Genomic DNA, 17,212 nt, shown 5'->3' with positions numbered 1-17,212 from the left:
GCATCTCCACAGATATTCTATTATGATAAGACTTATACAATTTTTAACAGTGTTGTTTTTATTCATCATGACCTCTGAACTTTTTTTTAATAGAAATTATTTAGAAATGTCTTAAAACTAAAATTTGTTGGGAACAATTTTTTTACTATATATTTTTTTTTTTCAATATTATCATTTTAATTCATGTGAAAAAATAAAAAAAATAAAAAAATACACCACACCCAAAATCATACTTTTTATTTATCAGAAAATATAGTCATGCACAGTATGGAGTACAAATGGATGCATATATTTTTATTTTTTTATTTGTGCTTTGTATATGCATTTGCAAGAATATGCACTATTTCCAATGGAAGTTTGGTTCAAGGGAATATAATCTTGAATATGTGTCTGAATAGGCAGCACCTATTTATTCAGCATCATTTTCACACAGGAAAAGAATAGTTAAAAATAAAATGTAAAAAATCACTGTAAATTTAATGATTTTTATTCAGCGCAATTTTGTTTATGAATTTTTAAATTCTTGATTAAATATTTTTCGAGTGGTCGTTGCCACAGTTTTGAAAAGGAATCTGATATGAAGTCTTGTGACTGGTGAAAAAAAATCTTTTCCAAAGTGAGCTGGTATTTGCAGGGTTGAACGTCGCTTTGATGCAGCCATGTGTCGTTGGCGCTGGGCTCCACTTCTGTCGCTTTCCTTCACTTTCGCTTATTTGAGCCGTCTGATTACAGGCTGGAATGAAAGGGAAGAATTGATCGAAGAGGAAGAAAAAAAAAGTGGGCCTTAAGTGTGGATGTTGAAGTCCTGTGACCGCTCCTGTGGGTCACATGGCCCTTCCAGAAGTAGTGCTGGTGAGGTCTAGACACGCGATACACAGGGGGGTTAGAGAAACACGCCGGCTAAGACGTCACACACATTTACCATCCACCAAGCCACTCCTGTATGGAGGCAGGCCCGTGCTAAATTTTGCCCAGCAACCCAGCAGTGTAGTGGGAGATGTGGTGCTATGGTGCAGCACCACTGTTTGAGGCATCTCTTGACTTTTCCGATCAGAAATCGCATTATTTTCGTGTTTTTTTCAAAGTCCAGCGAAGACGCTGCGTGGCTGTAAAGTTTGTTGAAATGATTAAAATGGTTTTAATAATTATTCCTGTGTTGGATTAAGAGCTTGAAGAGCAACTCTGGACGCTGAAGCACCAGCTGAGGGGTCTTTTCTTACATGTGGTGATATCACACCATTGTCATTTGCAGCCAAAAATGTTCAAAAATTAGGTTACAAATCCTCCACAATATAGTGAAATTGGATAAATATGCAAATTTCTCACACACACACCCCCCCTCACTCCACCAAAAAAAAAAAAAAAAAAAAACACTGGGGTGTGTCCTCGCAGAAAGTCACCAATCAGGATTAACCCATTACCCCGCGGCAGCCAATGAGGCGTGGAGCAGCAGTGCATTCATTGGCCCATCGAGCACAGATAACCAAAACTGTGCCAGATACACCAGGGTAGAAATAACCCAGAATTCCTGTTGCCTGAAGGGAGCAAAGCTCTTAATGCAGCATGTTGAATTCATGCTGCAGCAGCCTGCTGCTTTCTGGGGGATGTAAACTGAAATGCCAACAACTATCTGAATAAATCACTATCTGTCTCTATTCATCGCGGCAAGGACACACACGCTGTTGCAGAGTCCGCCACAGTATAAATGTTAGAAGGTTACAGGGAGCTGAGTTTGCTTTCTCTCTTTCCTACGTCTTGCTTGCTCATTATCTCCTCCAGTGTGTCTCGTTTCTCTCTCTCGTTCTTTCCTTTCAAGGAAACTCGAACTTTTCTGGCCCCCAACAATTACTTTCAGTTTATGACAATTAAAATCGACGCCGCTCCAAAAACCATATCGTTCTGTGCAGTTTCCATATTATAGAAACTATTAGCATACAACAACCACATGAGAAACACATGTTAACTAAACACGTCCTGATTTTGTTTTAGCACACACAAACACAAAAATCTGGGCCCAGCAATATGTATTTCTGATCACCCTCAAATCAGTTATGGCACCACAATATCCCAAAGTCTGTTACTCTCGTATTCTAGTAACAAACTGTTTCATTTTAATGGCAAAGATTTTATATATCGCCCCTGGAATTTGCTCAAATACTGTTGTCACAATATTCACACATTCTGCCAAAGTTGTGTGTTTGAGATGCTCTGCTCGACTTCCAAAGCATTTTGCAGTGAATCCTTAAATTGTAGTATGCAACAAATTTATTAGGTGCATGAAACGCTGTTGGGATAATCCTAAATTATGTTACAATGCGTGTAAATCACCCAAATTTGGTGTAGCATCACAAAATGTGTCAGTGTGTCAGCATCCCAAAATTTGTAGCTGCCCCCTAAAAATTTTATAATTACAATATTTCTTATAGAGCCCGTAAAACTGTCGTGGTAGAGACTGAAAATATGTTACAGTGCATGCAAATAACCAAATTTTTCTGGTGTGTCCCCAGAATTTGCCATTTGTGACAACTGCCAAAAATGTATGCCAGAATCCCCAAATGTGCTGCAGTAAAACCAGCCTGCATTTGTTATATGGCTTCGAAAATACAGTGTGGGGCAGGCGATCCCAAAATCTGGTCCAGTGCTATTTGTGATAATCCCAATCTTATTTTTTACAGTGTCAGAATCCCATCATTTGTTGTGGCTGCCCCAAAATTGTTATAATTACAAAATTTTTATGTCGGGCCCACAAGCATCTGTTCCCATCATCAGAAAGTATGTTTATATGCGAACAAATCCCCCAAATTTGGTGCGCGGCCCCAAAAATGTGCTATTTGTAATACTATAATATAACATTTGTGATAGCACCATAAAACCCAAACATGCGGTGTAGTACGATCAAAATGTATTTGCTATGATATAAAGAATGTTTGCAGAAAAGCCTAAATGTGTTTTTGTATAAAACCTCTTTATAGCACCAGAAAAATGCACGAGAATGGAGGAGGACCCAGACTTTGCTGCAGCACCCCCAAATTACAAAATGTCTGCCAGGCTAGCACACTGCAGCACGATGAAGAAGCATGTCTCTCCTGTTATTAACAAACAATTAACAGAGGACGTTTTCTGTATATCCGAGGCCCCTTTGGTGGCCGTGGTGCCCTCAGCTGCCTCTTGCTTCAGCTCTGCTCGCACCGGCGTCCAGATGTTTTTCATCCAGCTGCTGACTCTGCTGTCAGATATGAAGGGGCGATTAAAGCTTCTCAGACTTTGTTCTGCAGCATGAAAAAATTAAAAAATCCACCTTCCCTCCTGACCGCTCAGCTGACTCCTTCATGGGCTCCGTGTGTGCAACATGCAGCAACGGAGCCCAGCAGGTTGACGTTAGTGGAAACCTTCCTTTCTGTACTTCGTTATGTCCCATCCGTCTGCACACAATGCAATCTTCATCTTTTTAGTAAATTGTTTTCTGTGATGTAATGTGCACTCAGAAAGCTTTGCATGCTGCGCAGGTGAATGTCAGCACATTGGTGACTTTAATTTGGCGGTGTGCTCTATGACCGCAGACACACATTTAATCTGCTGTGGAAAATGAGTCTGCAGACTTTGGGGAGACGGTGTGATGGCACACACATGCTTCTCCCCACACGCAAACACGCAGGCCGCGCATGCCTGCACACACAGGCGGGCGCGCACAGACGCAGACTTGTGAGCCGGGTGTCATATGTTTATCCTGTAAGTCAGCTGTTTGATCATAATTTGTGATTAATCAGCCATGAGAGCTTTTGAATTTAGTGCAGCTTTTCATGTCAGAGTAGCTGCAGCCTAATCCGTCTGGCCTTTTCCAAATGCTCTCTAGTTTAGCAGAGCGGATGACACAGAGCGGGCTTGCTGGTTGCCGCTGCTCTAATAGTGTCTCAGAACTGGAAAGTCACAGGTTTCCTCCCACGCATCTCTTAACCACATAACTTCCTGTCCCGCTGATTAAATGTGTATCTCGTCGAATGCTTTATTTTTCACATCCAGGATGTTTGTCTTCTCTGCACAATCTGAGTGAGGGAGGAATCTGCGCTCTCTTTTGTTTACGATAAATGTCCCAGGTGTGTAGGTTCAAAGATCTGAAGCAGTAAAAGACCAAAAGGAGGCGAAACTCTGAAGAAAATGATTCCATAAAGTCTGCAAGACTTTATTTCACGGAGATGCAAAGAAAAGACAAAGCGAGCACAAGAAATAAACAGAGCCAAAAGTTACTGCATAAGCTTTCAGTTGTGCTTTGAAACCCTCATCAAGAGCAGGTAGAGGTGTCACAGCAGCTCATAAATCCCAGGTGTGCCAGCTGATTCGCCAGTGTCATCAGTTAAGCCGATGATGTCACAGGCTTGGGGCACATCTGTCTTCCTGTCGTGCCGCTGTAGCCTCGCTGGTGCTGTTTTCATGCATGTAGAGCAGCAGCGTAACATGAAGAAACACACCAACATGTCGCTGATGTTGCTCACTTAAGACACAATAAAGTCTCACGCAGGATTCAACCGCTGTGGTCTGGTAGCCCAAATTTTTGCTCAGCTTTGTTCGCATGCAGTCGGTCAACAATTGTTGTGTTCTTTCTGTTCGCCGTACAGGAGGAGCTCATTATTCAGGGCCTTTGTTTTACAAGAGAAATGCAGATATTTATGGATTTGTAGATTTTAAAAGATGGGGGGAACAAAGAATACCACAAAAATCCGAGTTGCACGGATTCTTACAAAATGACGCACATTCGGAGCCCTGCTTGCTGCGAGAGGACATTTTTGAACGTGAACTGATTCAAAACCTGCATTCTTTAGCGAAAATTAGTAAAAAACCGCAAACGATCAGCCTTACCTTCCAGCCATGTGTTTCCTGGTTTTGTTGTTTACAATATATTGTCTTTCTTTCCCAGTTTCCAATACGAATCAGTTTGAGGCTACACTTGCTTACGACAGAAGACTGTGCAGGCAGACTCTTCTTCTATTCAGTGATTTTGAAAGCCCCCCTCCCCGTCTGGCAGAGCGTGAAGTCACAGATATTTGCTTAGAGCGACATGTTGAACAAATGCTTTTGATTTTCTTCATACTGTATCGCTGCCGTGAGGTGAAGGTTCCACCATGCCTTCATACACATCTGCATTCTGCCTGCTCACCTTAATTGTGCCCGTTTCTGTGTGTGTGAAAGAAACAATTTCCTACTAATCTCATGAGTATCACTGCCATTAAAATGCCTTAAAATGCATCAAACTCACCCTGCATGGCATGCCCTGGGCACACTGTTCCCTCCCCACAAATGTTTCTCCTACTGCCCTTTTGTTCCGCTCCAGAATGGAGTTGACGCGTGTGAAACCGAACGTGATACCAGGGGCCCGAGAGTTCATTATTCGCCGCTGTTCTCACGGGGCGAGTGAAAAATCACTCCTTTGTGCCTTGGAAGAAAGAGCCTTCCTCTGACCTCATGGTTGCGCAGTGTAATGTCAAAAGGCCCCAAGGTTTGTGCGGCGTAGCCACACCCACTCTGTTGTGGAGCCGCCGTGGAATCCGACCAGGGTTCCCTGTCCCTGAGAGGGAGGAAAGAAACAGCCTCTTGTAAACAAATGTTTGGATCCCACATCGTATACCACACTAATTGGACCTTGGCTGCTCACAGGATCCTTTTTTTTCTCCACATCCAAATAGTGCATTTTCTGCATTCTCAGTACACTGTCCACTTTAGACCACACTCACTCTCCACTTTGTCTTTTAACGGACACATTAAAGACGTGTGCAGCAGCAGATGAGTCTGAATTCTAGGTTTCTTGACGTCAGCTCAGCTGGGGGCCCCCCTCTGCGTGTCACATCTCTCAAGAGTTGACCAGCATCGAGCACATCTCCGTGTTCATCAAAGGCTGCAGAAGAAAGTGGATTCTTAAGTGCAGATCATGCACGGCGGTGGATCTGAGGAGGCCTTCTCAAAACTTCAGTCTGAATGATAACAGATGACATAATGACCCAGAGGAGCAAGCTGCCTTTCAGGTGTTAATTGAAGCTGCGTGTGGCATGTTTATGTGTCTACGTGTGTGTCTGAGTGCGTATTTTCTGCCACAAAATCACCCCCCTATACAAACACTGATGCAGAAATCACTGTCTCATTAAGTGACTTTTGTCTATTATTAAGGCTGAAAAACATTGTGTTAAAATAAGTGAAAAGTATACACAGTTCAACTGGTTTCATGTACAAATAAGCTGAATTTGCTGTACATAAGTATGATTCTAATGCAGCAGTGTGTTAATGTGTAGTTTTTTTTTTTTAACTTGATTTAACAAAATAAGGCTTTTAGGACTTAAAATGCAAAATTAACTTTTTTTGTAGTAGCTGCAAAATCCTTCTGTCTTGATTCTAGAAGCTTGAAACAAAACGATTGTTACCCAAAACCCCCTTTTTAAGTAATGGACACAAATGCCTGCAGAATCCTTTGGTGCCTGCCCTTCCGTCTTGTTTCAAGATACTGATACTCATGTCTAGAAATTTCTTGAAACAACAAGAACGATAATAAACCACAATGGCTTGCAAAAATTGCGATTTTTTTTTTTTTTTTGCAGCTGCTGAATCCTTTGGTACATTCCAACACTGCTGACAAATCCAGACCCAGCCTGGACCACAGGCAGTAATGGAGTTTTCGTAGCAAATCCCAGTAACAGTGTGATATACGATCGCCTGCTTTAATCACTCATAATAATGACACGACTCAACCAAACCAACGCTCTCATGAGGTTGATTTTGGATGCGGCTCTAATGTTCCGTCCAGCACCTCCGTCTTCTCCCACCTCCCCAGATAGCGCTGCCTTGTTAGCCAGGAATGTGGAAACGGCACATTTCTGCTGAACTAAACCTTCATGGGAAAACGTTGCTTCTTCTGTGCAGGAAGAGCCGTTAATGGATTAAGTGGCGGCTGTTTCACATCCAGGGGCCAAGCCTCGATCGTACCCTAGTTTATTCAAGCTTGATGTCCCCCCTCCATCGGCGTGGAGGCTAATAGGCATGGCTAGCGTAGCTCAGCTTTAGACCCTGGTCCTCCGCCATGAACTTGGCTTTCCTGCCCTTCTTCACCCCATTCATGTCAGCAGGTCCTGGCAGTCTTGTTGGGCTTTTTGAGTGTGTTCACTTTGGACGGCGATGAAAGGAGTCAGGGGAACACGGGATCTTAAATCACTTAATGAGGGGAGACAGGCAACGCTTTTGTCCAGCTTGTTCTGGAGCTGCGTCCAGCCAAAGGCCTCTAACGGGCTCTGACACCTCGCTCTGCTGCAGACCTGAGAGTGTGTGTGAGTGTGTGTGTTGGTGCATCGCCAGCATTGCTTCAGCATGGCTGGCTTCGGCATTCATATAATTTTTGTCCTACGTCTCAGCATTTATTCGCATTTCCTCACCAGCCCGGCATGTTTATTTGGTCTCGGCATATTTCGTGTCTATGGGCAGCATATTTGTGTTCGTGGTGAGGGTTAAGTGGGAGGCAGGAAGAAGCCGCATGATGTGTTAGGCGGCAGCGTCGAGGACAGGGTCGCTCCCTGCGGGTGTTTGGCCTTGGCCTGCAGTTAGCATGTGCTGACTGAGCCGGAGCATGAAGGGAAAACCCGGAGAGGGAAATAAATAAACAAGTGGCAGCAGAGTTTCACCTCTTTGTGTTTGGTCATTACCTCAGCCTTGAAGTTCTGACACACACTTCTGCTGATCCAATGAACTAAACACACAAATATGTTAATGGTGGGTGTATAAGATCATTAAACTATTTAATGAGCCCCAAAACTTCCTGAGCCTGTTGTTAGGTTTATTCTCTTAGCGTTGCATGTGAGATTTCACTTTTCCTCCTCGTTAACGCTGCATACTCACCGCGCTGCCAGAATGTGAAAATGGTAAAATAATGTGCCGTTGTTATTTTCCAGGAGCATTCACACATTATTCCGAGATGGTTACCGCACTGCACGGAGCGACCTGTCGGCACGCCATCCAGGCGGAAAAGTTACTTTTTATCTCGTCAGGTACTTGCTAATGAGTTAAAGCAGATATAACCAAACTACATCAGACATGTAGCTCCTTCTTAATCAGCAGTTGTGCTAAAGGTAACACACACTGGCGACATGTGTCAGTGCAATTCATGCGCATCAAATGGCGCTGTGTGTGCCGCACTGAAGTGTTAGCGTTGCATTTTATTTCTCTATGCTGGACATCTAGTTTGTTTGCGCCTCTGCCGTCGTTCACCAAATAGAAAATACTTCATTGCACGTCTCTGTTTCATAATTACAACAAGGAGGCGAATGTGGCTTTTATCGCTCAGTTGCTCACGTATACGGTCTGCTTTTGTTTTTTGGCCCAGTTTTTATTTATGAAAGTCAAAAAGTGGGTTACCTCAGCAACTGCTCTTGTTAAAAAGGGTGTTCTCCTTATACATGAATAAAGCCAATGTCAGCTCAGTTACCAACCCTGTCTTCTAGAAATTATGTTTATATACAACCGATTTACATTTGTAATTACATTGTGCTGGCAAACAGTCACTGCTTGGATTATGTTCATGATTATGAGTCAATGTTTGTTTGAGTGAATGAAACACTACATAATATGTACTGCGTTGGAGTCACAGGGTGGTGGATGGTGGACATACAAAGTGAAGCTAGATTAAATGCTTAGTGTGGTTAGATTTAGGCAACAAAAGCACTTTGGTTAGGGTTAAGGAAAGATGGTGAATGATGCTGTCGTCACTATGAGTGGATAATGCATTACCAGACTGCCTATTTTGGCACAAAGCGAATGAAATACATTGTCAGTAAAAGTACCTTCAGTATGAGCAAACAGCGTTTCCTCTTTATGTTAATGCAAAATGTAATTATGTTTCCCTTAAAACCTATTTGCTGTTGCTAATTAATTGTATAGAAGTGTAATTTCTTGGAGAAGGGGCTGTGGTTACAGCTCCATCTGTATGACAGTCTGTCTGGATCAGAGCAGTAGCTCCACCGATAAGGATCAGGCAGGCCCGGGCAGTAAGGGGTCAGCTTTGTAGTCGAGGCCTCCACCCCGTGACATCACAATTCAGGAAATCCCCTTTTCTCCCCCCCGCCGGCTTCCACCATCCTCACATCAGCCGCTGACTCTCTCTCTCTCGCCTCCTCGACACCCACCGCTCCACACTCCTCCAGCCACGACATGAGCTGCTCTCCCTCTCCGCTGTCTCCTCCACTGCTAGTTCAGTCTCGTCACCTCACTCGTGCGCTGCTCTTAACGCTCTCCCACAGTCCTCACCCGTATTCTTTCCTCCCCCATCTCCCTCTGACATTTCTGCCAAAGGTGTGTATTAGTGCTGGGATGGCTGTTTGGCTTTGACACTTGCTGCTCTCTCTCTCTCTCTCTCTCTCTCTCTCTCTCTCATTGTCTCTCGCCGTCTACCACCACCACCTCCCTCTACTCTCTCTTTCACACATGCTGCACACACACATTTCACACATGCTGGCACACACACCAACTAGCTGGCGGCCCAGTGTTCAGTTACAGCACACCCTTCAGTGTTTTTCCTCTGTCCTGGATGTGTAAATGAGTTTTTGTGAACTGGTCTTCATTAGAACCGGAGCTTTTCAGGGGCCGGTGTGGGCACCCTGGCCCTGAACCAGCTTTGGTTGAACCATTAACATATCAGCTGTAAACAGTTGTCGCTGCAGAGCTGCTGTGCATGTGCATATCTACATGTGTGTGTGTGTGATTGCGCGTTGATGTTGCTCTCTAAAAAGCCAAGATTTATATGCCGTTCTCAATTTAGCTTCACTGCAGCCGCTTCTTGGCTGTTAGACCTCACTGTTCTCTTCAGCTGGCTCAAGTCCGGTTCCTTTCACAGTCCTCCAAAACAAGAAGAATGCCATGAAGTTCCCATTGTAAATCACATTCCCATTTACATTTTAGGCCTCATCCAGAATGCAACGAATACTATGGGAGAGGTCGTGTTCAGACCCACAACGGCTCTGCATTAAAAAGCCATTATGGCTTGCACTGGTGTAAAAACAAAGCAGGAAGTACAGTTTGAAGGTATATCAAACACCAGCACGTTTTTACAGCTGTTAATGCTGCTTTCATTCATGATCTTACAGCTCTGGGAAGTTACTTAAACAGTAATTTTCTCATCCCTTTCAGTGTTTGTGAGGTAAATCATAGATCTAGTTCAAGATTCAAGAGAGCTGAATCGTCATTGTTTCCAACAGCAGAATTGCACTTGCAAATCGAGTTGGCTGAGAGATAAAAATTTTAAGAAAAACAACTGTAAATGAGAAAATATCAAGAGTCTTATAATAAAAAAGCTACACAATGATATACACTCTGTATGCTTACAATGTATTCTACGTGGAATGCACACTCGCGTTATTGGATTTGATTGGTCGACCCAGTGTTTGCAGATGACACTGGACGGCCATTGCTACCAAAGCTGAGCCAGGTTCATCTTGTTTGCAGATGATGGCGCTGCATTTTTTGCTGTGGCATCCTGCCAACACAGTAGTGTCATTGAGATGAATGAGGAAGCTTTCTGATGCAGTCTGAACACAGCCAGAGAAATACTTGAGTGTTTGAAATGAAGGTGAAGTGTTACACTACAGATTTTAGTAGTGTTAATACTAAGGGTGTTAATTTGGGTCAAATCACAGATGTCTACACATCTAGGCTAACGATAGGCTACATTTTCTTGGAAAACTTTATTTAGATTTGTAGTTGGCACTTAACTGTTGTTTTAGTGACTGTATTTCACTCTACAGTAGCTTTAATAAATTGTGTTAATACCAGAAAGTTGACCAGAGAGATTTTTCCAAACATTTTTCCGGAGAGCTCATCTGTCTCTCTGAACCCCTCATGCCCACAATCCACATCACTATACTTAGAATATTAGCTGGTCATTTACATGACATTTATAGTTTGTAGAAATGTACCATTCGTTAATTTCGAGTCATTTAGATTCAGAACAGGACACTTTTGAACAAATAAACACATTTTGCACTTAATAGCAAATTTGTTTCTGTCTGCATGTCCCTTCCTCTCACACTTTTAGATCTCACTTTAACAGCAAGGAAATGGCGATCAGAATAAATACAGTAACAATGGGGCATGCTTGTACTTCTCCAAACAGGGCACAGACTCCAATTAATTTAATTCAATTAAAGGATTTGCCAAAATGGAAAAATGTCTAAAATTAGAGAATTAAAAAAAAAAAATTCACTTAAAACTTGAAACTTTTGTCTTTGTATTCAACTTATGATTTCAATAATCAGTGACAACTCTCTAATTTAATTTGCATTAAAATAAGGCAAAAACCCTGGTTGATGTTGATAATGAGACCGTACTCTTAAATTTGCGAGCTATTGATTAATTAGTATCCTAACGTCATAACACAGTGAGGTAAACAAGTAAATGAGAATACCCTGCAGGTGGAGGCACGAAGGACACTGAGCTCAGTGTCTCGAGCTCTGCGGTGCCACTGGTCTTTGCAGGATGTTTACTGCACTAAATGACAAGTTTATGTAAAAAAGAAAGTACATACCAACCAAACCACAGTCCACCCAAGTGGTGGCTGAGGAACAAATCCCATTTCCAGACTCTGTGTCAATGCCAACAGCACACTGCCAGTTCTGCCACATCTGTGCCCACTCAAAATTTTTCCTGCTACATTCCTCTCCCCAAAATATGCAGATATGTTTTCAATCAGAGGACCTTTCGCACAAAGACAGTGAGATCATGATCTCATCATTTTATCATTATGTCTATTCAGGTTCCTCAAGTTATCTGAGCGCCGTATGTGAAAAGCACCTCTTGCCCTTCTCCTCTTTAGACCCCTCTGGGTCTCCACTTTGTGGTACTTTAATTCGTGAGAGGAAAAAACAAAAATAAAGCCTTTCCGACTGAATGTCATTGTGCTCAGATAAATATGGATTCCTGCTTGTGCCACCAGACTACAAACAGACATTGTGTACTTTGCTTTGCAGCCGCTTTGCATGGTGTTTGAATGGGCGGCTCGATAGGCCTTGAGACCATGAGAAACCCCCGACATGAAAGCCATCGTCTGCACACCAAGGAAATTCTGCTGACACCTAATCACAAAAAGAGGGGAGTGAAAAAAAATCAGCCGGAGCCCACAGCGATCTCCGCGGGTTATCTTGAGGGAGCGTAACCTTTGTGACATTGATAGGATTGTGCACAAAAGAAGGCGCTTTGCTTGTGTGCACCGACACACACACAACTTCACCAACTTTCTTTCATTAGCTTTCTTTGGGGTGTGCGTTGCTCGCCTCTGAAGCAGCGGAGGTGATGGATGTCAGGTTGCCCTCCGTCGCTGTTCTACTCAACTTGCCTTAATGGACCTTTTAGAGACTGGAGTGAAATTGATGGGGAAACTAACCTCAAAATAAAGCAGAGGCTCTTTTCTTTTCTGCTCTTTTCTCAGGCTCGCAACCGCACAGCGCCTTATCAACACCCAATATTTTACACACAGTAAAACCTCCCATAAAGATCTGTTTCTCTTTACCTCGCATAGCTGGTCAGAGCTTACGGGGCTGGGAATTGAAGTGGGGCTGGACGGCGACCAGTGCAAGCAGTCACTCCTCTTCTCTCTCACTATTTTCTGAATGTCTTTCTTTTTCCGCATCTGACAGAGCTTTCTCATGTCAGGCCAAACATGTGATTCCCTTTATCCACTGTAGTGGAGCAGCTGATAGCCCAGAGATCTCCTCACCAGCCAGGCAGCAGTGGAGGCAGACAGAGACGCAACTGTTTACTTTATTTACTATCTATAGAAAGTGTCTATTTCTGGGGGAGGTGTAAGGCCGATTTGATGAGGTGTTTAAATCAGGGGGGATAAAGGCCAAGCTTAAGGCTCTGTGGTGGCCTCTCCGTACCCTTGATGAACTAGGTTCCTCCATTAGGGAGAAGGAAAGAATGAAGAGAGCAGTCTGAGCAAGTGAAAAGCAGTCCCACATGGGTACATGTGCAGGACAGAGGCTGCAGACAGGGACAGCATCATCTGGGACTCTTGCATGGTGGGATGAAAAGGCAATGCAGAAAGATCTTGCTTACTTCCACAAATATGTTCTTGATGAATTGTCCGGTCTATAAAGCCTCAGAAAAAGGTAAAAAATGCACATCATCATTTATAGAGCACAGGAAAAGCAGGAAGTGATCAAATGAAACCTTCCTTTGTGTCCACAAATCACTCCCCATTTGTCTGAACTTGAAATTTCCTCCTGTCCTGCTCAAACATTCAGTTTTAAAAAGGAAATACAGAGCCAGGTTATGCTAGAGCAGAACAAGCTCATAAGACATTCATTGTCTGATAATGTCGGAAGGCGAAAGTGTTCGTATTTGTTGAGAAAAGCCTCACTCAAAAGTGGGGTGAAAAGCTGGTCTCATACATGATAGAGAGGGGTGAGACACAGTATGTAGTCAGTCAGTGTCTCCAGGAGGACATTCACACTCAGTTGCACACGTAAAACACAGCAATCTTTAGCATTCATTTAAAGGCAGTGCGGGAGGATATGAAGAGGTGCATGCAGAATGAAAGGGGGGAAGAGAAGGAGGAAGGACGGACACAGGTAGAGCAGCACCTGGTGATAGCAGAGCAGACTAAATCTATCTTCATCCTCATCTCTGTCTCTGCATCAACAATTCAACTGTGACGCTGAGTCACTCTCAGCGGTGAGAGTCCGAGGTGCACCGAGTCAAGATAATCTCATGTCTGCCACCACTTCAGTCATACTTCCCAGCCTCTCCCTGTGTGTGTGAGTGTGTGTGTGTGTGTGTGTGTGTGTGTGTGTTGGATAATCTGACTGAGGTGCGTTTGTTGATATCAGCAGCAGTCTTACCTGAGTCACCTGTGGTGAATAACTGCAGCACGACAAAACTGGCTGGATTGGAGCTACCTGAATGTTTGTACGTGTGTGTGTGCATGTGTGTGTGTGTAATGACCCTGTGTGTGTTTATCACAGTGATCAGCCTCTGGTTCAGAGATAAGAGGACAAACAGCCGGCAGGAAGTCACTCAACACACACACACACACACACACAGCTGGAGACTAACTCCGGAGCACACTCAGGCTGCATCAAATGTCATTTATTTCCATTCAACACGTCTATTGACCAATGAAGTTTTGAATGTCTTTCGTCATATTTTATGATGTCATCAGGCTAAAAATGATTTTTAAAATCCTCCAACAAAATCCTCAATTGGAGTAACATGAATCATCAGATTAAATGTCTTTGTTTTATTAAATCATCTTTCTTTAATGAATATAACTCACCAGTTTCATCAACATTAATGAATATACATACATTTAAATATACTTGCGTGGATGTATTTAGAGCTCTGAAACAGCCGCCCATCTCTCAGTCTATAGTCACCTCCTGTATTCTTGCTCAGTGTCCCTCCCGCAGTGCTATCTGATTGGTTACATGTCATGAGTAATAGCCTATCAACACTGGAGGCCACAGAACGCTTGCCCAGATTGAAGCTGTGCTTTGCAGGTAAGGCCGCAGACACAGCTGACACTGCAGGAACACCTCAGTCATATGATGTATCGAATGCTGACTGAGAATTCGAATATCAACGTTATGAATTAAGCTTCGAACTATCGAATGGTACAGCTGTAGCGCACACAAAAAATGAAACGGTGGACTAGAGAATGTGGAAGTTTTGTTGACGGTGGGACTGACGACATGTAAAGAAAAGCTAAAAAGAGGAGTAGTTTCATATTTTGGGAAATGTGCTCATCCTCTTTCTTGCAGAGAAATGTGCAAGAGTCGTATTGATCTTCTGATTTGAAGAAAACCACAAAGCTCCCAAGTGGACCTTTGGACCCAGATCATCGTGCATAATTACACTTCTTTTTTTGTGTCCAGCATAAATCCCACTTTTATTCATATTTGAGTTATGTAGCTCTTCACAGCAGAGAAACAGCCAACTCTTTCTTAGATTTAATAATACAGCAGTAGAGAGTCTTGCGAGGGTCAGAGCAGCAGTGGCAGGTGGAAATATGGCTGATTGACAGCAAAACAATGTTGATGTTAAATCAGGAGGCATTAGGTGGAAAACCAACATGGAGGCATTATTGGTTCCTCTCTCCTTGTGTGATTGTGTGCCTGGGTGTCAGCAGAGGTCATTCGGTCTTGACCTGTTGACCCTCTGTTCTTCAGCTGTCCACAAAAGCTTCAGACGTCGCTCATACGATTGCCGCCAATAACACCCCCACGCCCCCACTCCCCCCCCCCCCCCCACCCGTCCTTCAGCCATTGTCTAAATGTCATCTGGCAAACAAAACGCCTGTTCATACAGAGCCGGAACAAAACACAGCATCCTCCATTCACACTGCGACTGTCAAACACTCCAACAAACGCTGCCACCTTCTCAAAAACCCGGCTGTCTCGTTCCTTTTTTTATTAGCGGGGGCAGAGAACTTCTCACCCCAGATCAAAGAGGGTATCATAGCAAACATGGCAGAGATCCCGACCCTGATACCCATCCTGTTTGTGTGTGTGTGTGTGTGTGTGTGTGTGTGTGTGTGTGTGTGTGTGTGTGTGTGATTTGTGCATGCAGGCTATGAAAAAGCCCATTGTGGTCGTGCAAGTGTGCCTAATTAGTGTGTACACAACTATGTCAGTCGTCCTGTGATCTCCTCTTGTTCGGCTGTTTGTGGGGCTCTATTGTGAGCTGAGTGGGAACGCTGAGGGAAATGCACAGATCTGTGCATGTGTGTGCGTCCCCTGTTATCAGAGACACACATCAGCGTTCCTCCCTGTCTGGATGCGGTCTCGTCTTCGTCTCACCCGCGAGCTCAGCGTCTCGGATGCCTCTTGATTTACGGCTGCGAGGCCCCGCGGCTCCAGGATCGGGTGGCGCTGCTGCCCAGTGTGCCAGCCAGGGGCCCGAGGAGTCGAGTTCAGCGCGCTTGTTTACTTTGTGCCCTTTAATAACTTAAAGTTTATGTCCTTATCAACTGGTCCAGGGCCACTTTTTTTTTTTTTTTTATCAGGGTAAGGTTTCCCAAAGGTACCCGAGGGTCTCTCTTGACTTTCATTCAAGAGAGTGCTGGACTTACTCTGATAACGGTTGTATTACCCAAAAGACTTTTTTTTAAATGCAATTTTCCCTGATTATTCCATCTTTTTCCATCGAAGCAAGGTTAAGGATAATCTTCGTTAAGTCCAGGGTGATAAGAAAACTGTAAAAACAAGTTTGAGGAAAGTTATTTCCACAGGTATAAACTTGATGTTCAGAATGAAAAATCGGTTTGGCTGTCATTAGGAGGAATTTGTTTTCCTGTTGGTACAGAGATGTGTTGACAGCTTAACAGGGGACTGAAGGGCCTCACATACACTGAGTGCAGTGAGGACAGTCTGTGGGCTCCATGCATACAGTACATATGTGACTACCACAAAAATAAACTCCAGGAATTCTTGCATTTCTTTGCATCTTCTTGTAACTGTGGATGTGTTTGACAAAAGCAAAGTGCTGTAAAGTACAAAAACAGACCTGCATGGGAAAGGTTGGTGAGAACAAATCTGTTATGTCACTTTATTAAATGAAGTCAAGTCAAGAATTCATATAAACATCCAAGTGCATGATGTGTGAAAACACTTGAAAAGAAGCTGCACAAAATACATTAAGCAACACCCAGGGACACCAGGTAACCACAGAGAAATTTAGTCTTTTCGTGAGACTTCCAGGAAAAAACCCTCCGACAGGTCCCATCGTAGCAAAGCTCGCTGAGTTCAAACTGTTGGAAGATTAACTTTGACTTGATCAAATGTTTTCTGTTCCCTCCTGCCCTGTTTGCGCAGATGAAAGACCTGAATGAATGGGCTTTGTACTGGATGAGGGATAAGACTATTGTCTGGATATAGCTTTTGTCAGAATGCCCAAGGATTTTCAGTTTACCTCGTTGGTGTTGGTGTTGCCGGGTTTCCACCACGGAGCCAAACAGTCTGCCTTAGTGGTCTTTTATCAGCTGCAGCTTGAAATTACAGGATGTATTGAAACAGTTCATTTGCAAATAAACTGTCCAATATGAGAGAAGAAAACATCTCGAGGCTCCAAATGACGGTGTGTCTCATAGTTTTGTATTTTTTCCATTGTCAGATAAGTTGAAGGATTACATGCTTAAAAGGTCACATTTTGGTGATCTGTCTGACATCAGCAAAGGAGTTAGATGAAAGGAGTTCAG

The 17,212-nt window shown here is 43.5% G+C and overlaps 1 protein-coding gene across 1 annotated transcript in view; it reads left to right on the top strand.

The window, feature by feature from the left end:
• The window catches only part of LOC143338269 (ephrin-A5b-like), a 74,117-nt gene that overhangs the window by 13,072 nt on the left and 43,833 nt on the right, over nucleotides 1-17,212 (top strand). The window lies entirely within an intron of this gene.

The sequence above is a fragment of the Chaetodon auriga genome, chromosome 19 (assembly GCF_051107435.1).
Source record: "Chaetodon auriga isolate fChaAug3 chromosome 19, fChaAug3.hap1, whole genome shotgun sequence".
NCBI lineage: Eukaryota > Metazoa > Chordata > Actinopteri > Chaetodontiformes > Chaetodontidae > Chaetodon > Chaetodon auriga.
This window is presented reverse-complemented; position numbering and strand designations above follow the sequence as displayed.